The 27,554-nt window shown below is 44.8% G+C and overlaps 2 long non-coding RNA genes across 2 annotated transcripts; both read left to right on the top strand.

Moving 5' to 3' along the window:
• The first annotated feature begins 11,847 nt into the window (after nt 1–11,847).
• Nucleotides 11,848–12,589, top strand: LOC146754385 (uncharacterized). The gene is made up of 3 exons (XR_014938996.1): nt 11,848–11,925; nt 12,053–12,124; nt 12,471–12,589. It is a non-coding gene; the product is annotated as an uncharacterized LOC146754385 (long non-coding RNA).
• A 2,381-nt stretch (nt 12,590–14,970) lies between these two features.
• Nucleotides 14,971–16,712, top strand: LOC146754384 (uncharacterized). The gene is made up of 2 exons (XR_014938995.1): nt 14,971–15,081; nt 16,417–16,712. It is a non-coding gene; the product is annotated as an uncharacterized LOC146754384 (long non-coding RNA).
• The last annotated feature ends 10,842 nt before the right edge of the window (nt 16,713–27,554 follow it).

The raw sequence follows: 27,554 nt of genomic DNA, 5'->3' as shown, positions 1-27,554 counted from the left end.
CACATGACAAATGCACAGGTGTTGAATCTTCAGCATCCATTAAATCCAAGTTCCTTGTTTTTGTGGGTTTTTGTGTGTGTGTTCTGCTTTGTGTTGTGGCATTTATTTATTTATTTATTTTGTTATTTTTTAGTCAAAAGTTATTAGCAAAGGAAAACTCACCAATGTCGATGCCTTGACCAGAAAGCTGAGGCAGTCTCAACTGGGAAGCAGTCCCCACATCCCCCTCTGCCCCCCCCCACAATGGCCACTCCCGCGCACTGCAGCTCAGCCAATCGGAGCCGGCGGAGCTGCCGCTGCCCAATGGGAGGCCGGGGGAGGCCGGCGCTGGGACGGGGAGAGGAGAGAAGAGACAGAGGCAGCACTGAGGTGGGATGGGCTGATGGGGAGTGCGGGGAGGACAGGGGGGTGTGGGGCTGTGGGGGGGCAGAGGGGGATGTGGGGCTGCAATGTGTCAGCGTCTGGAGCACAGGTGAAGGCAGCTGAGCTGTGTGAGCAGTTGTGTTTGAGTCTGGCTGCAGCTCTCTTAGACCCCACTGAAGGGCTGAGTGCCACTGGGAAAGGATCTCTGTGTGGAGATTGCTTCTACTAGAGGTAGTTCTATCAGACTGTTCTATAGAGCTGTGCAGGGGCTGTAAAGGGAGCTGAGGGGGACTGTAGGGGGGATATGGGGCTGTGGTGGGCCATAGGAGGACTAGGGGCTCTAGGGGGCTGTGAGGGTGTGTAGGGGTTGTGGGGAGCTATTGGAGGATATGGGCAGGTATGGGGCTTGAAGGGGTGGTGTATGGAGAGATAGAGGGTTGTGGGGGCCTTAGGGTGATATGGGGCTACTGGGGGCTGTCGGGGGCAAATATGGGGAGGAATATGGAGTTGTAACAGATTGTGGGGGTGTAGGTGTGGTATATATATATCTATATATATAGATCTGTCATTGTCTTCATTCGAAGAAATCTGAAAGAGTCCCAGCTGATAGTAAAGACTACCCAGAGGGATGGGATGACCATATGGACTGTGCTGAGGATGCTTTATAATGTGTGATAAACACTGTGAAGCAGTGTTGCTCCAGGAAATGGCCCAATACGACACAGAAGCAACTTTAAATATCTTCCAGTCACAAGCTGTTCATATCTAATGTCTATTTTACCCAATGTTTTCCAGTTCCAGAAGCAGAGGATGCCTTTATCAACAAGCAGAAGGTGCAGAAGGAGGTGAAGGCTGCACCAACAGAAAATGCCACGCTGAGCTGCGAGGTGGCCCAGGAGAAGACGGAGGTGAAGTGGTACAAGGAGGGGAAACTGATCACCTGGTGCAAGAAGTTCAGGGTGGAGTCAGAGGGCAAACAGCGTCGGCTGGTGCTGAGCCAGGTGGAGAAGAAAGATGCAGGGGAGTACAGCTGCGAGGCTGCTGGCCAGAAACTCACCTTCAAGATTCATGTCACAGGTAAGACAGGTGTTGTCTGAAATACAGCAGAGAACAGTAAAGTAAAATCTAGTTTCTATTATACAGTGATCCAGTTGCAGTAGTCTGTGCTGAGGTTTTTTCCCTAGACTTGATTGCCTGGGTTTGTAGAAAGTATTTGGTTTTAGTATGGCACAAAGACCTGTTTCAGTCTGTCTGTAGAATAATAATTACTGATATATGTACAGTGGAAGCAATATTCAAGATATTATTCAAACCTCTCCTGTGCCTGAGGTCCCAAACTGTAATTCCTGTTCACAGAAACATTTGACTAAGAGAAGTATGTGCAGTGAGGCTGGAGTGCATGTTGTACGTGCAGCCTTTCATGGCAGGAGAAGCAGGAACTTCTCCTAGTAGTACACTGCCTTTTTACTATGCCTTTATGTTGGAGGCTGCATCTGGATAGGTGAGTCTGCTCCTCACAGTAAGAGACCTGGTAGAGCTGACTATTCCCAGAGCTCAAAGCAAAATAGATAGCTGCAAATCACACACAAAGAACAAAGGACTGCATTGGTGAGCATATTTCCTTTGTGCCTTTGACAGTCACAGTTGTGGCAATGGTAGAGGCCATGAGGAGTCTGTTCAGGAAGCCAGGAGTACTGTTCTGGGTCATGAAAAGGCAGCCAGTGATTTGACTATCACACGTTTATGTGTTTTGATGTTTCACAGTGGGTCTTAAGTAAAAGGAACTCAGGTTTTGGTTGCCTGCAGGACAGATGTTCTTTTGGGTTCAATATGTTTGCATAGTGACTTGCAACCATGGGACTGGTGTTCAAGGACCCTCTTCGTTCCTTCAGTTCCTCGGTTCTTTCTTGCCTAGATTTGACACTTAGTTTCAACAGAAGAGCTGATATTCTCTAGTGAAGGCTATTAGTTTGGGCACAAGTGGTAACCTAAACCTGTTCCAACCTGTACATACAAACCTGCAAGATGGTCTCATTTCAGTCCCTCAGTCAATACTTTTTCTTTTCTTCCCTCAGAGCCAAAACCTGTGTTTATAAACCAGGAGAAGGTGCAGAAAGAGGTGAGTGCTGCCCTGGCAGCAAGTGCCTCCCTGAGCTGTGAAGTAGCACAGGATCCAAGCGAAGTAAAATGGTTCAAGGATGGAAGACTGCTTGCCTCCTCCAGAAAGTTCAGAATGGAATCTGTGGGCAAAACACGGTGTCTGGTTGTGGAGCAGCTGGAGAAGAAAGATGCTGGAGAATACATCTGCGAGGCTGCTGGCCAGAAGATGACCTTCAAGTTGGAAACAACTGGTGAGCATTCGCTTTGGGAGCACTAAGCAGCTTTGGTGGGATGTGGATGTGAGGGAATGGGTGGTTTCATTGACATGAGAGAACAGGCAGTGATGCTGTGAAACCAGATGGATGATGCTCAGCCTGGCCATGTGCCTCAGAGCTCTTTGCTCAAGGAAGCCAAGTGTAGTTGTGGGTTTGCTCTCAAGAGCACAGTTTGGTAGGGATGAGTTGGCGGTTGGACTAGATGACCTTAGTGGTCTTTTCCAGCCTTAGTGACTCTGTGGTTCTCTGCTTCAGGAAAGACCTACTCGCTGACTTACACACGCGTCCAAGTCAAGGATGCAGCAGAAATAAAATCTATAGCAGAAAAGGCAGAATCTCGTGCCCATCTTAAAGTTAAAGGTAATTATGCTTCTGATGATCATTTTGCTTAAATTATCTTATGTTATAAACCAGCTAACATCCTTTGCTTGAATGTCAAGGAAGTTAAACACCACCAGGACCTTTCACAGAAATAAATACTCCTACCTACCTACCTTTCTGCCCTCAAAATATCCAGCTTCTCTTTTGGGATTTACTTTTGCTAAGTAAAACAGATTATTTTCTTAGGAGGTTGATTTTCTACCGCTAGACTTCAGATTTATGTTTGAACGTTGAGGGATAAAAAACATAGCTTGTCTTTTTCTTCACTTTCTCATGCTGTTTGAAAAGAGCACAGAGTTTGTTTGTTTTTTTTACTATATACAATGTTAGGGTATATATATGATGTTAAGTGTGATAAAGAAAAGGGAGACATTTGAGTTAGCACACTATTCAAGAGTTCAGTCCCCAGCTTCGTAATGCGAGGAGTTTGATATCGGGGTGGGAAGGTCATGTTTTGATTTGGATGTTGGACTGGGAATCAGAAGATCTGGGCTCTCTTCAGGTTGTCAGTCATATTGTCTGACTTCTTAACAACATTCCTTTCTTTCTAGTATTTTTTAATGATGTTTTAAGGCATTTTGAGCTGATAGGTGTAGTGTTCATGTGCAGTAATGCTGACATGAGTAAGTAGGGTGATAATGTAAGGGTTTTTTACATTCCTTCTAAATCTCTGCTTTCTCTCCTTCCATCCTTCTTAAAGAGCAATCCATTAATCTAGTAAAGGAGCTGTGTGATGAGGATGTGACTGAGCCTGAAGAAGCCAAATTTGAATGCGAGATATCCATTCCTTCTATGAAACCTCCCAAGTAGTATCTACGTGGGGAAGTCTTACAGGCTGGCAGAAACTTGATTATGCAGCAAGAAGGCACCATCCACCGGCTGACCATACTGAAAACCACCACTGATATGACAGGCACCATTCAGTTCTCAATTGGCAAATCAAAATCCACAGCCAATCTGCTCGTCAGAGGTAACATATCCTGGCTTGGTTTACATCATGAAGATGGAGAATTAATTAATGTACAGTCTTCCTTCACTGGGGTCTTTGAAATATTGTGTGTGTGTCTGGAGGTTCTGCTCCATTTCCAGTTCAAAGTCATTGGACACTAAATGAGACCGCTGCGTCTTAGTAAAAGATCTGTATGAATAGTTGTGATGTGCTTACTATTCAGATCTACAGAGATGAGGTTTTGTCCTTGGCTATACCAAAGAAGTCAAATCAGGTGAAATTAATTGTATTTCTGAAGTAGACAAGTTTAAGTTTGGTAGCACCTAAATTTGATGCAGTTTGTCATTGATTTTATCTGAAAGAAACTTGCAGGCTTTTTATCTCCTGTTGTCCCCAGTGTAAGAGTCTCCATTCACATCCTAAAGTACTTATTATATTTTCAAGTCACTCTTATTTGAATAAAAGCCTCAACTGGGAGCAATTTAATAAGCACAGAGCAAGAGCTGGAGCTTGCATTTGGTAGATACTATACAGTATTACTTTATAGAAATGTAATCAATGGCCTTCCCTATAGACAATCATTTGTTTTATCTTTAGAGTTGTTCAAAGAACCATTGTGAACATGAAATTAATTGGAATGGAATAGATGCAAGAGACTTTCCTCTTCTTCCAATTGTCCTCATCCTTTCTTCTCTTCCACCCCTGCTTTTCAGATTACCATATACAAATCACCAGGAAGTTGGAGGAAAAGACAGCTTTGGAATGTCATTCTGTCATCCTGTCCTGTGACTTCAGGCCTTCTCCAAAGGTTGTGAAATGGTTCAAGGGCCACACACCCATCGAGCCCTCTGAGAAGTACAAGATCAAGAGGGATAAGCATTCAGCAGAGCTCCAGATTCTGAAGCTGAAGCCCAATGATGCTGGTGTGTACAAGTGCAAGGCGGGAATTGCAGAGACTGAGGCCACGCTGACAGCTGAAGGTATGAGCAGGGAGGGTGGCCTCTTCCATGTCCTATTTCACCTCAGATTTCTCTTCTTGAGGTTGATTTCTGCCGTTCTCTCCTGCTAACTTTGCAAATGTATAAACTTCACTGAGAAGATTACACAAAGATTATCTAGTCCAGCCATTCTACCACATCCCAGTATGCTTTATAGTAACAGTGGTAACAGTTCACCTTGTTTCCCTACAGCCCACGATGTAGAAGTAAGGAAGCACCTGCAGGATGTGGAAATTGAAGAAGAGAGCTCTGCTGTCTTCTCCTGCGAGCTGTCCCATGATGACGAGGATGTGGAATGGTTTCTGAATGGCAACCTCCTTTACACCAACAATTACAATGACATCAAGAACGTTGGCAACTGCTGCACACTGACAGTGAAGCAGGTTAAGCCTGAGGATGCTGGCCCAGTGACAGTGAAGTCAGACAAGGTGTCAGAAAGCGCGCGCCTGAAGGTGAGAGGTGGGTCTGATCACAGCCCTCCTGGATGTAAGAGATGCTAAGGAGCGACAGTTCATTCCATTGTGCAGCAATCCTGCTTCTAAAGCTCACCTCTCTGGGGTGACAAGTCATCAGGGGCTTTCTTCCAGTGGAAGGTTCCATTGCAGCAGATATCAACGAAGGAGGATGGTTTTGGTGTCCTGCCAAAGCATTCCATTGCTTTTTATCATCATTTTACTTAACACAAGGAGAGTTACAGGAGCAAATTTTTTTACTGCTTCAGTGCCATGCAGTGTCAATGCTGTTGTCTCCAAGGATTTATGACTGCAGGGAGAGATCATTCAGTGTGTGTTTTGCCTCTGGAATGACTAATGACCAGGCTGTGAGCAACCCGATCTAGCTGTGAATGTCCCTGTTTATTGCAGGGGAGCTGGGCTAGATGGCCTTTAAGGGTCTCTTCCAATTCTAAGGATACTGTGATTCTAATCTGCTCTCCCCAGTAATTAAGCTCTTTTACTCTACGCGCTCAGAGTTTGAAGGATTTCCTCTTTCTCCTTTCCTTTGCATTTGGTGGATCTTTTTTCCCCAGTGTAAACCTCTGATGTGTGAAATAGAAGATAGATAAAAGGAGTCAATAAAGAGGAAAATCAAAAGTGTTCAGCAGCTTATCCTCTTAATACTGTGGCCTGCTGTATGAGCTGTGCTCCACGTGAGGGCAATGCCAGCTCTCCAGCTTTAGAAGAGCTACATCTCAATTTTTTCATATATCAGTCCCACCCACGGCAATGCAGGCTGTCCCTCCTGTTCCCTGTATTCTCCTACTGAATACTTGAGAATTCCATAAAGCGTATTCAGTCAACAGACATGAAACCACTTTAGGTTCTATATTGGTGTTGTCAGTAATGGTAAAGATTTATTGATACCTCTTTAAAAATCTGAACACAACTGGAAATGTCTCAACTTCCGTATCACGTTGTTCTGTTTTGCCTGTTTAATTGCAGAGAAGCCTGCTGTCTTCATGAAGTGTTTGAATGATGCTTTTGTCGAGGAGTGGGGTGTGATTAAATTGGAATGTGAAGTCTCTAAAGAGAAGGTCAAACCAGTGTGGAAAAAGGACGGTGTTGTGCTCACTTCTGGCAACAAGTTTGAGCTGCTACAGTCTGGGAAGACCCTATGTCTCCTTCTCCATGACCTCGAGAAGTCAGATGCAGGTTTATATACCTGTGATATTGGCACTGATGTTGCCAAGTCAAATGTCGGCGTTCAGGGTAAGTACTGTGGAAAGTGAAGGAGTGCTAAAAGCACATTCAGTGTGGTCACTATGTCTTACACCTATTCCCCCACGAGCCTTAATAGTTTCTACAATAGAACTGTATTTCTGCAATTTAGCGCAGTGATGTCTGGAAAATTCCCATTGCTTTTAAAGTAAATGTATCTCCTTTTGCCATGAAAATCACCAAACACGTCAAGAATGTCCTGGAAATGTTTCCTTTCTAAACATCCCTAAAATGGAGAAATGGTTTGAACACCAGTAGGGGTAGGATGGTAACAAATTAGCTAATAGAAACATTTAATTTCTTGTCGTAGGCAAAACCCTTTTTCTCACGCAGCATCCTAGAGTTGTCCTCTCTGTTAGGTTTTTCCCTCTGTAGCTCATTGAATCTTCATTGTGCTCCATGGACTGAGCTGCTCTCCTTGTAGTTCTTCCAGAGCAAAGACAAGAGATTCACGTCTCTTTTTTTTTATAGCTTTCTGGTAATTCTGAGAGGAGAATGTCTTAGAGAATACATCAGTGAGGAACGCAGCCATGATCTGCAAATCCTGAGTTCAAACACCAGTACTGCTACTCACATTGGTCACGAATGCCTTTTCTCCATCTAAACCTCATACTAACCTATCTCTTATCTTCCAGAGCTGAATATTGGCATTAGCAAACGGCTGAAAAACAATGAAATCCAGGAGGTAGAGGTGTGACTCCTACTGACTCTGGGGAAGTCGTTTTTATTGCCCGTGGTCTAACCTCCAAAGCCTCTCTGTCTGTGAAAGGTAATGAGATGGGAGAGATTCTGGGGTCTGATTCCTTCAACTGTCTTCTGATAAGATTGTCATGAGAGCTAACTCATAATATGGTTAAAGTGAATAGCAACCTTCTACTTGAACCTTGAAGCACTGAGAATTTCTCTTAAAAATAAGTAAAAGGAGCAACCATTTGACACAAATGTGAGAACTACCCAAAGCTCTGGGGTAGTGTTGGAAATGGGCATCTCACTACAGCTTGTTCCATTAACAGTAAATCAGGAATGATCTGTTGAGGGAACTGTGGGAGCAATATCCTCTAAGTATAAGCTGAAGGGATGGCCTTCACATCATCTAGCTGTACAACAAATTCCTATCTAGAACATGTGCATCTGAGAGCATCATCTGAGGCTCCCAGTGTGATCAGTGGAGAGAAGGAAGAGGCAGTTTTCAGACATGGTTCATCATCCTCAATGGGGTAGATTTAAGAGAGAATTAATGGTGCCTGGAATTCTATTGTCTGTACTTTACAGATTACTGCTGGCTGTAGGATGGCGTCTGTTGCAAGTGCCTCTCTAACTTATCTCCAGCATGTAGATGCGTGTATTTTGAGAGAGGCATCCTACCCTAAGTGTATGTTACTCAAAAAGCATGTTTTCTTTCAGAAAAACCTACTGAGGTAACAAAACAGCTGGAGGATAAGACCGCAGCAGCAGGGCAGGACATCAGCCTGAGCTGTGAGCTGTCGAAACCAGATGTGAACATCAGGTGGTACAAGGATGGCAAAGCAATCAGAAAAAGCCAGAAGTACGACTTGCAGCAGGAGGGAACTGGGGTCATTCTGATCATCCATGACTCTACCGCCAAGGACAGCGGGGAGTACACCTGTGAGACAGAGGACTCTGAAACAAAAGCCAGGGTCACTGTGCAAGGTGAGTTGAAAAGCACACTGGGGAAGGCATGTAGAGAAGTCGAGGTAAATATCTGCAGCCTGTGGGTGATGTTTTTCTCTTCTGTTTCCTTGAGCGGGATCAATTCTTAGTTTTCAGAAAATATGGTGGATTAAAATATTTTAGTTAAAATAATCTCTAAACTGAATGATAAATGGCATGAGAAAGCAAAGCTGAGAACTAAGCTCCAGAAGAGAAAACAAAGTCAAGTATGGCATATTTAGAGACAGGTGAAGAACCCTTGAGCGCACTGAGGAGTACTAGCATACTCTGGAATGTCTCTTGGGCTCCCTACAGCACACATACTTGCTCTGGGGCATGTCTGGATGTCTGTAGAGCTAATTGCAGGGCCCTGAGAAACCTCTGGGGCACATTAGGGGGCACTGGTTTCCATGTGAGTGTTTCCAGGTTCCCAGAAGTCAACAGGGAAGCCTTTGGAGACCCCTTGGGAAGATTCAGTGGGGCCCTAGAGTGATGTAGCAGCTTGTGTTGGTTGCATCTGCTTGGCAGGGAAGCGAGTTCCCTGGTGGGAGCTGACTGACTGGGAGGTGATTCCCTTGGTTTAATTAATTTAATTACCTGGATTATAATTAAATAACACTGTTCAGCGTTCAATCAAGATTATATTTTTCCAAAGTACTGCAGTCGTGCATCTGTAGCAGTTTTCCTAAAATATATCGAGTTTATTCAAAATTCCAGTGATGCTCCTAAAGCACTTGAAGTGCATTGGAGGTGGCGAGTGACAGCTCTGAGAGAATCATCATCAAATCAGAACATTGGAACGGTAACTAATAGCAGAGATTCTGATAAGAATATTTAAATTTTCAAATTACCTTTTTCTAAAGTTGTATTTCACCAAGTTTCATCAATATGCACACTGAAGAGCTGACTTGCTATGTTTCTTTTTATAAAAAATCATGTGTTACAATTGAGAAAAGAAGGTATAGCATGTAACATCCTCCAAGTAAAGTGCAAAAAACATTTCTTCACAGTTCCAATTAATGTCTTATGTTTTGTTCAGACTCACTAAATGATGTATTTCAGGGTACATCACATGGGAATATAAGAAGACTATTCAGAACAGGAGCTGCAGAGCAAGATGAACAGCATGTGAAGGTAAGGCCGGGAACCAAGGACACAGCTTTTGTGTCACTCAGCCACCTGTGGCAGAGGTCAGGATTTCAGGAGGGATTTCTGCAGACGTTCCTTGAACACCCCCAGGGTGGGTGACTCCACCACCTCCCTGGGCAGTCCATTCCAGTGCCTGGCCACCCTTTCTGAGAAGTAATATTTCCTAATGTCCAGCCTGAACCTCTCCTGCCGCAGCTTGAAACCATTCCCTCTAGTTCTATCAGTAATGACACGAGAGAAGAGGCCGACCCCCAGCTCACTGCAACCTCCCTTCAGGAAGTTATAGAGAGCAATGAGGTTTCCCCTGAGCCACTTCTTCTCCAGGCTGGACATTCCCATCTCCTGCAGCCTCTCCTCATATGGCCCCATTGTGCTCCAGACCCCTCACCAGCTTTGTTGCCCTTCTTTGAACACGTTCCAATGCCTCAGTTTCTTTTTCTCAGTGAGGGGCCACAAACTGGACACAGAATTAGAGTTGTGGCCTCACCAGTGCTGAGTACAGGGGGACAGTCACCTCTCTGCTCCTGCTGGCATCACTGTTTCTGATGCAAAATGTATGTAAGTGTCACATGTGTGACATCCTTTTTGATGGAGTTCTGTGACTGGAGTTCAATGGATTTGAGAGCTGACTTGAAGCCTGTGGGCATCACCCAGGAGTTGGGGTGAGAGGATGAGGCGTAGGAACAGGAACCTCTTTGGTCGTTATTAACTCCCAACTTTTTGGTCAGGAATCTCTGTGTGTTTCTTTATCATGTAAAGAACAGAGTCATTGTGCAGCTTGTGAATGAATTGATTCACGCCTGCTGATTGGTGCTGTTCTCTACAGGGAGCTGCAATGGAAATGGACACTTGTGGTCCACTGTCCAGCCCCCTCCCGTGTTGGATTTTCTGGGCTTTGAGACACGTCTTCCAGATGCACTTTGTGTTATTTCTGATGTGTTGACCTGTTGAGCTCCAGCCCCAAAGGAGGATTCAAGTACTACCATTGGGACTGTAGTATTTCTTGCTAAACAGAATTCGTGTGCACCCTTGTCTTTCGTCTGCACAAAGGATCTTGTAATCATCTCTGTCTGTGTTTCTTTTAGACCCAGAGATGGAGCAGAGAGGAACACAGACTTGGGTGGATCTTCATTCAGGAGCAGGGACACGTCATGCTCATCTGAGGTGTCTGGCTGACAGCAAGAGCAGAGAGGTAAGTTTCATAGGGTCGCGTGCCCATTTTATTTTATTTTTCATTCATGATGCATAGAGGCGTTCCCCAGACAAAGTGAGCATTTCTCAACTGGACTTTCTAGAAATGAGCTAGGCAGTGAAAATGGGTTTGAAGCATTCCTAAGAGCCCCGCAAGAGAATGCTGAGAGTTAATCTGGCACCCTCCTTTGGAAACGTCCGTTGTCCGTCAGCTCTTCAGCTGTGCCCTAACACCTCCCATTGCGCTGCCACACCAGGATAGAATTCCAAGCCCACACTGAGTCCTGGAATGTTGTGGTGCCGTGTTGGAATCAGATGTGACCACGTGGTCTTGGCTCCCCGCCTTGTGGGGGGTCATGGTGGACCAGGCTGTTGGCCGTTGGTGATGTCATAAGCGGCTGGAATGAGGGGAGGAGCGGTGCGTTCTGTGTTCCTTTGTGGGTGAGCTAGTGGTCGGAGTGGTTGGTTGTCTTGTTGTTCTTGTGCCTTTTGTGCCGTTAGTTAGTTAGTTTTGTTAGTTAGTTAGTGTTGTTAGTTAGCGTTGTTAGTTACTGTTGTTAGTTAGTGCCGTTAGTTAGTTAGTGCCTTTAGTTAGTTAGTGCCGTTAGTTAGTTAGTGCCTTTAGTTAGTGGCTTTAGTTAGTATCTTTAGTGCTTTTTCTTCTCACCGTCGTGTGCAGCAGCTTGTAGGTAAGCTGAGCTGACGTGGGATGGATGGGTGGGCAGTGAGGTGTTGAGAACTGCTGGCTGTTTGAGCTCACAGCACCGTATTGCTTACTCTTGACCATCAGACGTAATTTTCCCCGGTACACACGTTCCAAAGGGGGTATCAGTAAAGTTGGCACCTGTCCCGTGCTTCTTCCATTGTCTTTGCTCAGTAGTGGAAGCATTGTAAAGTTGCTGGGCGGACAGGCATCACGTAGCCTGAGACTCAGCATGTCTTGCAGCAAGTGGGTGGGACAGTTGTGCTGTGTGTGTTATTCCATGACTGTCTTAGCCCTGCTCACTGACCTGCTCTTTCTCTCTCCTCTCCTCACCCTCCGCCCACTGCCTCGGTGCAGCTTTTGCTCTCATTTCATCCGAGCAAAGCGACAAGGAACTGCTGCAGATAGCTTGAGGTGATCTCACTGCCAGGTACGTGCCATGTTTTGTCCCCCCGCATGGTTTTGCCGCAGGGTATGCGTGGGTAGCTCTGAAGAAGTCTGTCCATACTGTGCTGTGTGAATAGAGAAAACAGAAGTGTGTTTCTGCTCTGTTCCAGCTGTTCACACTTGCTGTGATGGGTGCTGCGTGCAGTGGGATCAGCCGTGAGCCTGAGTTGGCGGCAACGGAGGTACAGTATGAAGCTCTGGCCGGTCTTTTTTCCCTGTGTTGAGCCATTAGAAGGAGCTGCAGGTGTACTCTCCTGCAGGAAAGAATGGGCCAAAAAGGGCCTGGCCACTTGTCTGTGCCAGTGCCATTGCTGATTAGTCTGGGTAGAGAGAGATGCATCTTTGCATGGCCTGGCAATGCACGCCAGAAAGGGAAATAACTGTGATGAGACGTGCAGCTCCTTCTGAAGTGCTCCTGATAAGGACGGAGCGCATTTGCTGCAGCTTTCTTTGCAGATGTGCTCCTCACCTTGAAATCCTCCTGGTTTGTCCTCATCTCCTGACCACGGCCTGTGCTCTGTTTTGCAGGCTGATAACATGCGGGAGCCGCAGCTGGTGCGTGCTATGTCATCTTTAAACGTACCAGCGATTGCGGCAGCCCATGTTATTAGGAGCCACGTCGCCCAGGGGCCGGATGAGCTCTCTCTGGAGGTAAGCAGTTCCAGGCGTTCCTTGTTGTTGTGCACAGAATTAGTATAGAGTGTGAACGCCTCGGGAATACTCTCATATTTTGTGTCGTAGAAGAAGGCTTTTGTTTTAGCTGTGCTGAAGCTGGGATTGATGTTTCAATCTTTTGCAGGTTGGAGACATCGTGTGCATTGTTGATATGCCACCAAAGGAGATGAGCCCCTTTTGGAGAGGCAAGCGTGGCTTTGAGGTAGGCACACATTTTTGACTAGAGAGCACAGCTTCAGTAGAGTCGGGAATCTCCGGTTGGAGCTGCTCTGCCTGCACAGGATGGCTTCTGGATGCAAACAGTTGCCCTGTGTCGGTGTCAGAGGACCTTCCCTTTGGCTCTGGGCTTGGGCTAATGCCCACCTGTCTTTTTGTTCTTATTACAGGTTGGTTTTTTCCCTGGTGAGTGCGTGGAACTCATCAGGGGAAAACTGCCCGAGTCCATCCTACATTCATTGCCAAAGCCAGGTGCGTATTTTACATTTGACAATGCGGGTTAGTAAAATGGGGTCTGAACGTGGCTTTCAGGGGGTTCATTAATGCCCGAGTTGAGCAAGCTTAGAAAGAGAACTGCATTAAGCTCCTTGGGCACCTCCAGGGATGGGGAAAATCCGTTCTTGCGTGTCTTTGTTGGGAACATGCTTTCTGTTGTTACGTGTTCTGTTGAATGTGTTGCACTCGGCCTCGTCCAACCGAGCCAGGGCTGAAATGAACTTGTTTTTTTGTTTTGTTGCGCAGAGCCAAAGAAACGGGGCAAGTTCATCTCCTGCCTTCGTTCCCTGTTGAAGGCCTGCCCCAGGAGAGCGAAGCAGCCTGAGCCTCCAACATTCTCGGGATCCATGTCCCTGCTTGACATCGTTGAGAGGTATTTAGCCAACAGGACTTGAGGGCTGAGCTGTAGGAATGGAAGCATCCTCTGCTGTTTGAAACAGAGCGCTTTTCTAAGCTGTGTTTCAGCAGAAACCAGGCATTGCCAGGAACAGGCAACTATTGGCAAGGGTTCGGTGCAGCTCTTCCCTCACCCTGCACCACGACTGACAGCATGCTCTGTTTTCTCTGCAGAATGAGTTCTCCCAGTAAGAGGGCAGAGTCAGCAGCTTGCAGTTGGTGTTCCTGCTTCTGCCTGGGCAAACCATCCCCTGTGGCCAAACGCCAACTGCAGAGCAGTGCCAGGGAGCCCTCTGAAGCTGAAGTCTTGGTCCTGGCAGGTAAGCATGCAAATCCAGCTTTCAAATCACTGCTTGTCAGCAACACAGGTAGAATTCATGCTTTCAGTGGGCTTGTACATCCTTCTGGCATTCAAGCCTGTGCCTGACATCTTCAGTTGACTCCTGTCTTTCCCAAATGAGTCTCTTGTCAACACAAGAGCTGGACCTGCACGAGGATCACTTTCAAGGCAGTGACACTGTTGCTAGAAGCCTATTTGCTTCTGCCCACCATCACTGCATAGCCAAATGTCAAGAACCTGTTTCATGATTCATCTTGTGAAACTTTGACACTAACTGCTGTGCGTCTACTCCTTCCTAGGTGACCCGAGGAATTCCATGAAACAGTTGGAACGGGTAAGTGTCATCTTTGTACAGAAACAGCACGCCTAACATTCTGTCTCACCACTCTAGAATTAATCTGAGAATAGATTAACAGCTCTTGTCAGTTCTCTAAGTCAGGTTTCATTTGTATAAATTTGAAATTCGTTTTTTAAACCAGTTGGAAATTGTAATATTATATTAGAGAAGAATTCACACTCAACTTTAAGCATCTGTGTTTTGATTTGTAGGTGGTTTTGTCAAGGTAAAACTCGGGCGGCATCTTCTGTCTGGTGAAAAATTTGCACTAAAAATCATGGAGAAAGTTACTGTAGGGGTAAGCCAAAAGGCATTTAAATATGATAATATCTTCTGTTGGAGTTGTGGAGTTCTCAAGAACACGGGGGCAGGTGGGATGGTACATACGAATGCAGCCTACTGGTCCCATTGCCTTTTGAAAGATGCTGTAGAGCTGGAAAAAGTTTAACAGAGCACCACAAATCTTGTTGCTGGTTGTTCAGAGGGCAGAATTCTCTGGCTTTAAAATGGAGGAAGTTATTACATCATTACATTACATTACATTATTGTTACATTATTACAGCAACTTTACCAAAATGCCAATGAAAATGCTGAATGTTTTACTTTTCATTTTTCACAGCTCTGTTTCAGAATTTCTATGGGAGTGATGTCAGTCATTGCTGAGTTGATGTTGAATTGTGTACTGTCCCATATGTGCTTGTTCTGTTCCACAGCAGTCAGATGTGGTACCTGGTATGTCACAGTAGTTAGCGATTTCATCGCTTGCTTTTATGGTCTCTTAAGGATGACTTGCCTCATGCTAAAACAGAAATTGATGCCATGAAGAACTGAAGTCATCAACATGTTTGCCCATTGGATCACGTAAGAGAGACATCAAAGAAATATTTATAGTCATAGAGGTAAGAAATAGTTTCTGCTTTCTGTGCTGTCTTTCTTACTTATCTTTCTCTGATACTCTCTAAATGCATTTTCAGATAACCTTATCTTACAGGGAAGCTGTTTGATTGCATTGTTTCTAAGGACCGCCTTTTGGAAGAGGAAGCTCCAGTCTTTTTTTGACAGACTGTTTCAGCAATTGCTTCTGTTCACAGTCAGGGTTATGCCCAGAGACCTCAAACCAGTGAGCCTGAACTGCAGTCAGTCTTCCATAAATAATAATGAATGTGTTTTGATTTTTCTGTTGGCAGAGAGAGTTACAGTACTCCACTCCATTCCAGTGGATTGCAGGAGAGAACTGAAGGGGGGAGAAGTAACACAAAGTAGAACTCATGGGTTGAGATAGAATTATGTACTGAGATAGAGAAAAGGATAATAGTTATGATGAATGCAAAAGCAATTGCTCACCACCTACCAATCAGTGTCCAGTTAGCCTCCTAGTAGTGGAAGAGATTTACATGAAGTTATACCCCCTTCAAAACTCCTTCCACAATATGTCATATAGTATGGAATATCCTTTGGCCAGTTTAAGTCAGCTGTCCTAGTTCTGTTCCTTCTCACTTCCTTGGGCTCTCAGCTGAGATTGACTGTGGCTCTGTACAACGCTGCCTGGCAGCAACTGTAAGCATCACTGCGCTATCTCCATTGTTTCTCTAGAATGAAAACGTAGTATTATATCAGACACTGAAGAAGATAATTCAGTCCCAGCTGAAACTCAGACAATAACTTGTGCTTAGGATTCTTTCCCTACAGGAAATGTTAGATATTTATTGCTATGTGGTACTGTGTTCTGTAGCTGAGCTGGATTTTGTTATCCTTGAAGAAGTATCTTCCTCTGAAAGGGGAGTAAAACATGATGCTCCTAATGAGCGGAGCAGAGACACAGATCTGATCTGAGTGTTGGTTTCACATTTTTGTGATGCTCTTTGCTGCAGTTTGTATCTCGAGAGAAGCCCTTGTGGTGTCAGTCTGTTGTGTAACCTGCTCTAGTTTTGTGCCTCAAGGAAGAGTGATCCTTTAAACAAATGGTGGCTGTACAGAGGGTATGGGGTGAGATGCATTCCTCTGGCCCCATCCAATGGATTTTCTGTCACTGAAGTCTTGAAGCACAGGTTAGGTACTGGAAGGCTTGAATATTTCCTCACCAATAGGTTAGAGCTTGGCATTTTTTAAGCTGCTGGTATCACTCAGTAAAGCAAATCATTACAGCACGAGCATTTTCCTAGGCATCTTATGAAATCCCTCTATCTAAGGAACCTTTCCCCTCTGAAAAATGAATCATTGTCTGTATGTTTTAGAAGCAACTGGCTTCCAGCTGAGAAGCTGATGGATTTATGGGCTTGGACAGGAACTGGGTGTGGAGGTGACTTGTAGAGATTTGTGCCTGAACCTGCTGCTCTGGGAATCGTGAGACCAAGTTTCTCAAGAGCTTTTCCCACTCTCATCATCACTTTCTGCGAGGGATGAGGCTGCATGTTCTCTCTGGGTAATATGTTCAGTGCTTGGAAAGCTATTTCCTTCTATCTAGTCTGCTGTTTAGGTGTATGACTGTTTCCTGTCACAATCCCATCGTGACCTGCTGGCCAGAGCCTCAGTCAATCTGCATACGCACCCCCTCTCCCCACCCCGTAGGCATTGAGAAGCTGCCATGAGGTTCCTCTGCACCCTGAACAAACATCTTTCTCCCCAGCTTCTCTTCTCTGAGTGGGAGCTTCAGCCCCCTGCACAGGCTGGAGGTCATCCATAGAACTTGCTTCAGAGTTTGTTTCAGGTTGTTATCCTTCCTGGCCAAAAACCAGATACAGTATTGTAGATGTGGTGCAATGAGTGTTGAAGCAGGAATGACTTGTCCTGGTCTGGTTGTGCTGCTTTTTAATGCAGCTGATGATCTTGTTGTACTTCTTTTCTGTCAGAGCACACTGCTGGCTTGCATTCAGCCTGTGGTCTCTCACCACTTGTCCTCCTAGTCCCCAGGTCCTTTCCAACAGATACAAGCTAGTATTTCCCACCTGGGATATTGGAAGATGGGAACTTGCCAGCAGTCAGTGAAGATCTCTGAGACAGCGAGAGCGAGCGAGCTTTGAGTAGACTGGGAACCACTGTCCACAGCAGGAAATAAGAGAAGAGAAAAGATGTTTCCTTGGGCATTTGGGTGGAAATCATTCCTGACTGCTTTCTCATCCACCGGGAAAATCTGCTGATTGACAATTTGAAGCTGATAGACTTTGGACTCTGTGCAAAGCCAAAGGTAAGAGTATCTGTTAAATCAAATACATTGTGCCCCCAAGTAATGCATGTTTGACCACCGTATGCAACAGGGGCTTGTCCAAACAAACTCCTTAAAATCAAGCTGTTTCTGTGGCTGACATGTCATTGCATCTTGTTTGGAATGGCCTGAACTGTGTGAGAGTGGTTAACAGATTGCTCAGAAGCACAGGTAGATAATTTTCTCTAGCTAGACTCCCTGTTTTCATAGTCTAAGCTGTAGATAATCTTGTAGGTATATCACCTGTCTTATGCAAGGGTCTGTAATAGGAGCATGGAGTTGGTGTGCCTAAGGAACCCTCTAAGGAACTGCATGTAGGATGAGATTGTGGATAGAATAAAATGACTTTTGCAGGTGACGTACAAATCCTGTGATTGCATATGCTTGAACTGAATTGTTTCTTGATCTTCAAACTGATTTCCAGAATCCTTTATTAACATGTAAGATGGGTGCTGGTAAGAAAGAATGGGAAGACTGCCTTACTGATTCCAAGAGAATTACTTATCCTCAAATGATTTTTCCTGGCCAAAGTTAGAGCCTCTCACAGGTAATCGAGACCAACAGGCTGTTGTTGCACAATCAACAGGCACAATCTAGATGATCAGCTGAGGAAAATAAAGCATCATGCCAAGGGTACTAGATAAGTGAGCAGCTTGAGATCTGCACATTTATGTGATACTCATGGTCTTAGACAATATTTGCTTAGTGAGGTCACATTGAATGAAAACAAAATCTAAGATTAATGAAAATATACAAAGGAGAAGAAGCCTCTGAGGCTTCTGAAGTGTTATGACCAGAAGACATAAACTCTGTTTTTGAAAGAGCAATTTGCTCTGTTAATTATCCATCATTTTTGTGCAGTCTGTTTTGTCAGACTTGTCTTTAGCTTCCAAGTTGTATGTGAAGACTTGTTTGCACTGTAATGCACAATGTACGAAAAATTGAGAGATGAAAATGTGAAGAGTTTTTCTATCTTTGATTTCATGTCTGGAATTTTGGAACCCACTACTTGCAGTTGTTAATCTGTCCAAACTGGTCTGGTTTGCAATGCCCTCATACTTCTTGAAAAGCTCTGCTGTTAAAGGCAGAACAATTCCTACAAGTGCCATGGCCCCACTGTTGTTCTAATTCTTGTTTCTTTGTTTTCCACACGCTGCTTTTCAAGCCTCCTTTTTCTTTACAGTCCAAGTGAGAATTGCACTGTGAGGTGTCTGAACCTTGTTGTGCCTCTACATAAAGAGAACAGCAGCAAAGCCTGACAGGTGACTGTGCTGACAGCTCTCGTAGCCAGTAACACGTAACTGTGCTAAATCCCTTGTGATGGCTTTGATTTAATTTTTGCCAGTGAAATCCTTGTAAAAGGAACTGCAGCAGTGTGATGAGCTAAGGTGAAGATGCTGGTTTTAGCAGTGCTCTAAGCTGAGTGGAAGGGCAATTGAATGAGGGTTATATGCTTTCTGTGGACAATAAGGTTGTGGTGCTGTTGGGGTGGGTCCAGAGGAGGGGCCACTGTGATGATCAGAGGGTTGGAGCAGCTCTCCTATGAGGAAAGGCTGGATTGTGGCTCTGGGCAGCCTGGTCTGGTGGTTGGCGACCCTGCACATAGCAGGGGGTTGGAACTGGATGATCTTTGAGATCCTTTTCAACCCAGGCCATTCTATGGCTGTACAGTTCCATACTGGAACAAATATAAAATGCTAACTATGTAAAACATGGAGTCAAACCTGTGTGATTTGTCCACACCAGGAGGTGATTAGAAAACAATTTTTTAAGCTACAAAGCTGCTTGCATGAAAGGAAAAGAAAATAAAACTACAAGAAAAAGGGAAAACCTTTCTTCCTGAAAATAGGAAGAATAATGGACCTGACATGAAATTTGGGTGAAGCTGCCTGATTTTATGAAGCTATTCCCATTATTTTCTTGGTGCTGTGTTTCCCAAAAGAGTGGTTTCTGGCTGTGCTGCAGCACCAGTCTGCATGTGAACATCAGCTCTATTCACCATCTGGGAAGATTAGGACTTCCCTTCTCCCACCAGCACCACTGAATTACAGTTACTCAGTGGTTAAACAAAGGAATCCTTAAAGAAGGGTTTACAGCTGTCGTGTTATCTGAAGTGCTTGGGGCATTCTGATGCTATTAAGCTCTATGTATTAACAAGTTCAAAAAGAAAAGGTAGGCATCTGATTGTTGTGACAGTTTCTAAGTGATTTGGAAAGCTGTACCACCCAACCACTCCTTCTGTTTGATGGAGGTGACAAAGCTCAGTTTAATTTCTGACTGCTGTTTAAATCCTGAAGCTGGAGCTGGTTCCTGGAGCAGAAAAAGCTCGGAAGCTGTCCCTCCTACAAGCAGGCACCTCTGAGCAAAATATGACATCTCCGTTTCTGATGGTAAGGTCAGGAGATCTGATTCCAGCGTCTAGCTTTCAGCTTCATGCTATGTTAGTGGGACCTTTGGAATCTAGCTCTGACCAACAGCAACTGACAGGCTGGTAACAGTGCACCCCAAAACAGTTATGTGTCTATTTATGTTATGAGGGAAAATTGCATTGCATTGAGATTTCCTATTTTTACACTTTGCAGATCTAACTCGCTGCTGGAAGAATCCTGTACGCCTTGTTCACACCATTTTCCATGAGCTGGATGAGTCTGTTGTTGGCATTTTAATACCACTGACCAGGCAGGCAATATGTATGGAGTATTTGGCTCTCTCTACAGTCATGAATGTTTGAGTATCTTCAACATGTGGCTCATTGCTTCCATTTCAGGCTGCCCAGAGAAGCTGTGGGTGCCTGTCCTTGGTGTTGAAGGCGAGGTTGGATGGGTGATGGGCAGCCTGAGCTGGTTAGTGGGCAGCCAGCCCATGGCAGGGTGTTTAGAACTTAATGATCTTGAAGGTTTCTTCCAACCCAAGCCCTCCCGTGATCCTATGATTCTGTGATTTCATTCAGGTTTATTAAGATGAGATGAGTTCTCCTAAATGCGCTGTTCTCCATATGATTATAATTGGAGTCTAGATGGATGACTTAAACCAGACTCCAAACTTTTTGATGGCCAAAATGAAATGAAATCAATCCTTTACTGTGTCAGTAGTCTGTAACTAGAGCCCATCAGGTAACTCCCAGCCTCCTGCCTGTATCAGTGGCTGCACACAGTGAAAAAGTCTGATGGGATTTTAACCTCTAAAATGTTCCAAAGCAACCAGAGGGTGAATATATTCACTATGCAAATACCTGCAGGAATAAGCTTGTCATGTATGTCCTCAGGTAGCACAGTAGTTAATGGTGGGACTCAGTAGGTCATGCTGAAAGTTGAGTCTGCTGATCTTGAAGGTCTTTTCCAGCCTACGTGACCTTATGCTAATATTTCTGTATTTATTTCTGTTCAGCTCCCAGAAAACCTCCCACCCAGCCCCCAGCTGACCCCGTGGTGAAAAATAAAACAGAAACCTCAGTGACGCTGGCATGGTCCCCTCCGAAGATGCACCGCCCCATTCCAATCGATGGCTACATTGTGGAAGGCAATAAACTAACTGGCTTCACGTGGGTGAGGTGCCACGAGTCTCATGTCCCCGTCCCAGAGTTCACGGTGAGCAATCTGTCTGAAGAGGCTGATGATCAGTTCCGAGTGTCTGCAGTCAATGCACATGGATAGAGCCTGTATCTGGAATTCCCAGGAAGCGTGCACCTTGGTAAGCACAAAAACCCCAATGGAAATGGGTCAGTGTGTGCTGAGCAGCTGTGTTGGTTCCCTAAAGATGTTTCATTTGACTTTAAGGATAGCAGTGCACTAACACACCAAAGGCTTTCCTTTATTACTAGTTCTCCTGTCAACCTCCAGCTACCACTAAAGTGATACAAGTTCTGTTTCTGTGAGAGGGACATGAATATCCTTATCTTTTGATATCTCACATGTGCAAGAGGCAGAACTTTCTGTAACAGATCTTAAGCACAGAAGTGCTTCTTCTAGCACTCATGCAAAGGGAGAAGTAGAAATGTACCCATGATTTAATCTTCCATCTCTAAATGAGATACCAGACTTGCATCTAAAGAGCATTCCATGTTCTTCCTCAGGACCAGTCCTGGTTGTGAAATCCCCCCTAACAACTGGTGAAGCTGTACCTGGAGGGGATGCCATGTTTACTACTGATCTTACAACAATGTGTTGCAGCACTTGGTACCTCAGTGGTAAAGTCTTACAGGAAAGCGAGACCTGCATCATCAAGAGAACCCAAACTACTCACAGCCTAATCATAAAGAACATCACCAAGAATGATGGTGGAGCAGAAGTGAAATTTGTTGCCGAAAATGTTGATGTCAGCAGCAAGTTGAGAGTGAGAGGTGTTTGCTTTGATCCTTCTCCTTTCCTCTTACAGTCAAGGCATAGTTGCTGTGATCTGATGATTAGAACTGGGGCTGCAGGCATTCACTGCCTGTACCAAATACCTGAAATTGCATCCCATGGACTGATGTGAGTCCTGGTAATGACCTAAACATGATAGCACTGAGTGTAGGGTAAGCCAGTCTACCCAGCTGCTTGGTATCTGAACCAGATTGCTTCATGCCAGCTGATGAATGTCTGCAGTTCACAGCTACTGGCCAGTGCATTCAGTCAGCAGGTTTACCACTGCATCACCATAGAGCAGTACTTTCAGCTCCAGGTTCAGACAGCCTTTCTGATTGCACTGGAATAGTTTAGAAGTAGGGGAGCAATCATTCCAATAATATCTCTGTCAATCAGCTTTGCATGACAAAATAGAACAAATAAACATTCATGATGGGAGGACCTGTTTGTCATTGGGTGGAAACCTCTGCAGAAGCATGTTTAGAGCATTCTTAATCAGTAGAAGGAGATGTTTGGTTGATTTTTACTTAGTAAATCCGGCAAGAAGACCAAATGAAATATCTTGAATTGCTCAGCACTGACACAATGATGAGTGCAGGAACAGAAGGTGATACTTTTTCAGAGATGTTGCAGCAAACATTGACCACGTTAGCCTGATATCAATTGAAATAACGAGGCCTTTGCTCCTGACAGGTGCTGCAGTGAGATTTACCAATAAGAGCAAAGATGTAGAAAAGATCTGCGCTCGGCTGCGTGAGGAAGCCAAACTGCAGGCTGAGCTTTCAGACACAGGCGCTACTGTGGAGTGGATGAAGGATGGGAAGGAGCTCAAGGCCAGTGAAAAATAGGAACTGCACATTGTGGGGAAGAAACACACCCTGAAAATTCACAGCGTCTCAATGGATGATGCTGGAAGTTGTCAGTGCATCTGTGAGGGGGATAAAATGCTCTATCAGCTTTCAGTGAAAGGTATGTGACAGTCTGGGCTGTCCTCTTCCTGCCCAGGGCCAGCAGACTGCATTCACCTGACTCCCCGACAGTCCAGCTGTTGTCAGACAGCATGTGGGGTGTTTTCAGTGGCTGTTTTGACTTGAACTGGCCAATCTGCTTTGTAGAGCCATTTGATTTCTGTGTTCTGTCCTGTGATTCGTCCCTAAGATATAGAGGAAGTCAAGGGAAAGATAGGAAAAAGAGTATCCCAGCCTTCCTGCTCTTCTCTCAGGGTGGCCATGAGAGATGATGTCAACAGCTCTTTTTGTTGCAGTGATCCAAAATGTAGAAGAGACCTGTGAAGAGTCACAGGGACTAAATTGATGGAGAGCAGAACTTCCTGCCAAGGCTTGTCAGCTAGTCTTAATTTTGCTTTTCTTCTCCCTCTTTGTCACGTTAGCATAATATTTCATACTGGCAGGTCTGCCCCCAGAATTAACCGGCACAGGCTGCTCAGGGAGGTGGTGGGATCCCTGGAGGTGTTCAGGAACTGTGGAGATGTGGCCCTGATGGATGTTATCAGGGGGCATGGTGGGGTGGGTTGGGGTTGGAATCAAAGGAGGACCCCCATGTATTTCATCAGGAAGGTAATAAGACCTTTGGAGCAAATCCTGGTAGGGCCACGCTCAGCTGGTCCAGTCCGGAGGCTGTTTCTCCTTCCTGCAGTATCTGCAGTGAAAACCAGCACCTGCTTTTGTGTGGCTGGGCTCACATCCAGCAGTGGTGAGGGGACTACAATGATAAGAGACAGTTCCTGAAAAAATGAATGAAATTTGACTGTATGATAGGATGGAGTTAAATGTATTGACAGGATCTCAGTGATCCCAGTGTCCATCAGCTGGCTCTCGAGCTCCTAAAAGACAGGCGTTCTGTAGAATGTTGTTGAATTTGTGTTATACATGCGTGTTCTTGGAACTGCAGAACAAATGCATGCAAAATCCGGACTTGATTTTAGCAGCTCTGACTGCGCTGTCTCAACAGACCCAACTCAGCTGTGTGCGCTGTTTTGAAATGATATGTTAACAAGAAGTTGGAAAACAAACTCCATTACCCGCAGTAAAATAGGACCATGGCCTTAGGCTTAAACTTTTGGCTAAGACAGTGGTGAGATTTTGAATCTTTGAAGTCAATTATTCCAGTGTGTGTTAATAGGGGCCAGTTTCATCATCTAACTTTTGAGCTCCAATTAATTTCCATAAAGGAATTCTTTTTTTCTTTTCGGTCCTGAATGATATCTCCATCTTTTAGGCTCAATTTGTTTGCAATGTCCTGGTGAAGTGGTACAAAAATGGCAAAGAAATCATGACTAGTAACAAGTTCAAAATGGAAGATAAAGGGAAACTGCAAAATCTTCTGGCTTCACCTGTAACGAAAGAAGATGAGGAAACATACATCTGCAAAACTGGAGATGACACTCTGATTTTTGATTGGAAAGTCTCAGGTAAGTTTGTGAGGCAAACATGGGATCACAATCCATGTAAAGCACTTCAGACTTAATTCATTTGATTTGTCCAACCCTGTGGGTTTCCAGTATTTAGGACAAAGATTGCATAGCTCTATTGAAGCAATTCTGACCTTCCTGTTGTTCCTATGCAAATCCACAGTATGAGCAAATAATGTAACTGTGTTGTGATGAATTCAAGACAGCCTTAGCTGCAGCTGGGGCTGGAGTCACGACTTGAGCCCTGACATCTGGGCTTCATTCTTCTAGTTCATCTATTGCCTCAGTACTTACATCATCTTTAAACCGATGACTGAAATGGTCCTAAGTTCTTAGCATGGGAATCCTGTCTCCTCTTTTGACAAATTAAACTCCACATTTGGAGAGTTGAGTGTCTCCTGCTGTACCCGAAGGATATTGTGATCTCTGAGGTGTCTCCCTGAGGTGCTGTAAGCACAGCCATTAGCTCATAGTGCAAGTAAAGCACTGTCAGGTCAAGCCTGGAGGAGTAATGCTTGTCACTGACATGTTCCTGTTCAGGGTGGAGCTGGAGGGTAAAATAACACAAGAAATTGTCATTGAAATTCAATATCTGTGAAATTCAGCTGGCTGCATTCACAGAACCTGGCGTTAAGATCTGTTTTCTGGTTTATTTCTTGAGCCTATTTTCCATAACCCAGTCCTCATTTATGAACCGAAGCTCTACTGAAAACCTTTCGCTGTGTATGCTCATGCTGCAGTGCAGCGCTTGTAACCTTTAACAGCACATTCACGTTCCTCTAATCACAGGATCCTTAAGGTTGATTAAGACCCTCTAGTCCGACTGCTCACCCATCACCATCATGATGCTCACCATCAGCTAGCAAAAAACTCAGCAGAGATGATAGATCAAGCACAACACTGGATTTGGGATGGCTAGAGATTCCTAAGATATTGAAGGATTGCTTGCAGGTGGTGTTGGCTCAGGTATTCACCCTGCATCCCACCTCCCGTTCTGTTTGGTTGAGAATCATGCATTCTGCAATTTCACTTTGTAATTCAAAGACCCTGGCTTTATCTGTTGAAAAACTGTTCTAAAACAAGCCAAGAAGACTCCGTTGGAACTGGTTGATGCAGAACAAAGGCATCCCCAAAGGACAAGTTGCACTGTTTGATGAACATTATTGGATGAGAGCTAAGCTAAGATTTAAAAAGTTCTGGGGCTGTCTCTGAGCATCAAATACAGAGGAAGCCTGCATGATTCCCTGAGAATGGATACCTCCTACTTTGGTGTAGGGTGAAGGGAACACTAGCAGTAACTCCTATCACAAAATGTCACATGGCTCAGACAAAAAAGCCATCAAGAGGGCTTAATTAGGAGCACCAAATGGTCACAAGATGGTCTTAGGGCAGAGAAGTAATCTATCTACGTGACATTGATTGATGCTATTAGTTCTAAACAGCTTGACTCTAGAGGGACTGTTCTTCTTTGGTCACCTAGTTTTAAAAGAATAGATGGCTCCTGTCTATTACAATTTTTAATGCATTACTTGTTCACTGATGCCATAAATGTGCCTGGCATAGCAATTGGCCTTGGTATATTCAGTGACTGAAAGCAACAGTTGTTGCTGTAAGAAATGCAGTACTAAGCTAGGTCTGCCTGTAGCTGACAGCCATCAGCTTGCTCCTCAGGCCGGTTGTGTCTGGATGAAATGAAGGGCATGAAATACTTATGTGCTCATCAAACTCTGCTTGTTAGCTTAGAGACAAGGTGTTGAATAGGTTTGTTCATGCATTGCAAACACGTTACTTATCTGCCTTCATTTTAGCTTCAGAAGAACGTGTGCAGAATACAGAATTGATTAAAAGAAATAACAACTGTCTGCATAGAACTTACTCTTTCCTTACACAGGAGAATCAAGCAGACGTTTGTATGTGAGTACCACCAGAGGTGAAACTTGATCACCCAAATGTAATGAGCAGAGACATTACAGTCAGTTCTAACTGTATCTTCATGCTGTGCTGAATAAGCCTGAGTCAGGATGTAAACCACTTTCTCTTTTTTTCTTCAGATGAAGCCATTAATTTTGTCAACAAGCCCAAAACAACTCCAGAAATATCAGTCAGTCCTTCTGAAGACCTGGAGCTGGTGTGTGAGGTGTCAGCTGCAAGCGGAGCTGTCGTATGGAGAAAGATCAAACAGAGGTGAAGCAGGACCAGAGGACAACCATCATCTCCCAGGGGACGCACCACAAGCTCATGGTCAAAAATGTGACCCTGAAAGACCGAGGGAGCTACAGCTGTGAAACAAAAGATGACAAAGCAACATTCCAAGTGAAAGTCAGAGGTGAGAAAATGTTTGGAATCCCAGTGAGAAAGGAACGGTTCATTTTGTGTGTCTTGCATTTGGAGGATCAACTGACAGCCTCTCTGGTGCAAAACATTTTGGCTATAGGACTTTCTTTGTCATCTAGTGTCATAGCAACACTTTTTTACCTGTGCTTCTCCATCCAGGAATGAATTACTGCAACAAACAATAGGCAAGGAGGGTAACTTGTGCAGCTCTTGTAGTCAGCTGGTGTCTGCAGGGTTACAGTGCAAGAGCACACCAGGCATGCAAGGAGTGAGAAAAGGGGAGGTGGTTGAAGAGATCTGGTTACAAAATTTGAATGACACAATGAGGTGGAAAATGCCAATAATCAGACTCATAAATGGCCTGGGTTGCAAAGGCCCACGGTGCTCATCCAGTTCCAGCCCCCTTCTTCCTATGTGCAGGGTTGCCAAGCAGCAGCCCAGGCTGCCCAGAACCACATCCAGCCTGGCCTTGAATGCCTGCAGGGATGGAGCATCCACAGTCTCCTTGGGCAACCTGTTCTAGAGGGCTGTTCCCTTCTGATTTACTGGAAATGTAGAGAGACACGAGAAGAAAAAAAGAGAAGGGAGGAGGTTCAGCAGTGCATGCAGGTGTTCTAAATCTCATGTCCAAATCTGCTGTCAGACTGCAAAATCTTTAGCTTTGTGATATGATGTGAAATGATATGAAATTATATGATATGATATGAAATGATATGAAATGATATGCCTATCATTTCCCAAGGCAAAATAGAGGGAAAAGTGTTTTCCTGTCATAATGAGGCATCACGATGCTCCCTGTGAAGGGCAAGTATAGTGAAAATGGGGAACTGGAGTAAGCTCTGCAGCAGACTACAGCAAAACGGTGTGGCTGTTGTGATGTCCCTGCAGAGAAAGAAGACGTGTTTACAAACAAGGACAAGGTAGAAGAGGAGGGGAAGGCTGTACTGACTCAAAATGCCAAGCTGAGCTGCGAGGTGGCCCAGAAGAAGACGGAGGTGAAGTGGTACAAGGAGGGGAAACTGATCACCTGGAGCAAGATGTTCAAGGTGGAGTCAGAGGGCA

Source organism: Coturnix japonica, chromosome W (genome assembly GCF_054131305.1).
Source record: "Coturnix japonica strain WE chromosome W, WE-NBRP24, whole genome shotgun sequence".
NCBI lineage: Eukaryota > Metazoa > Chordata > Aves > Galliformes > Phasianidae > Coturnix > Coturnix japonica.
This window is presented reverse-complemented; position numbering and strand designations above follow the sequence as displayed.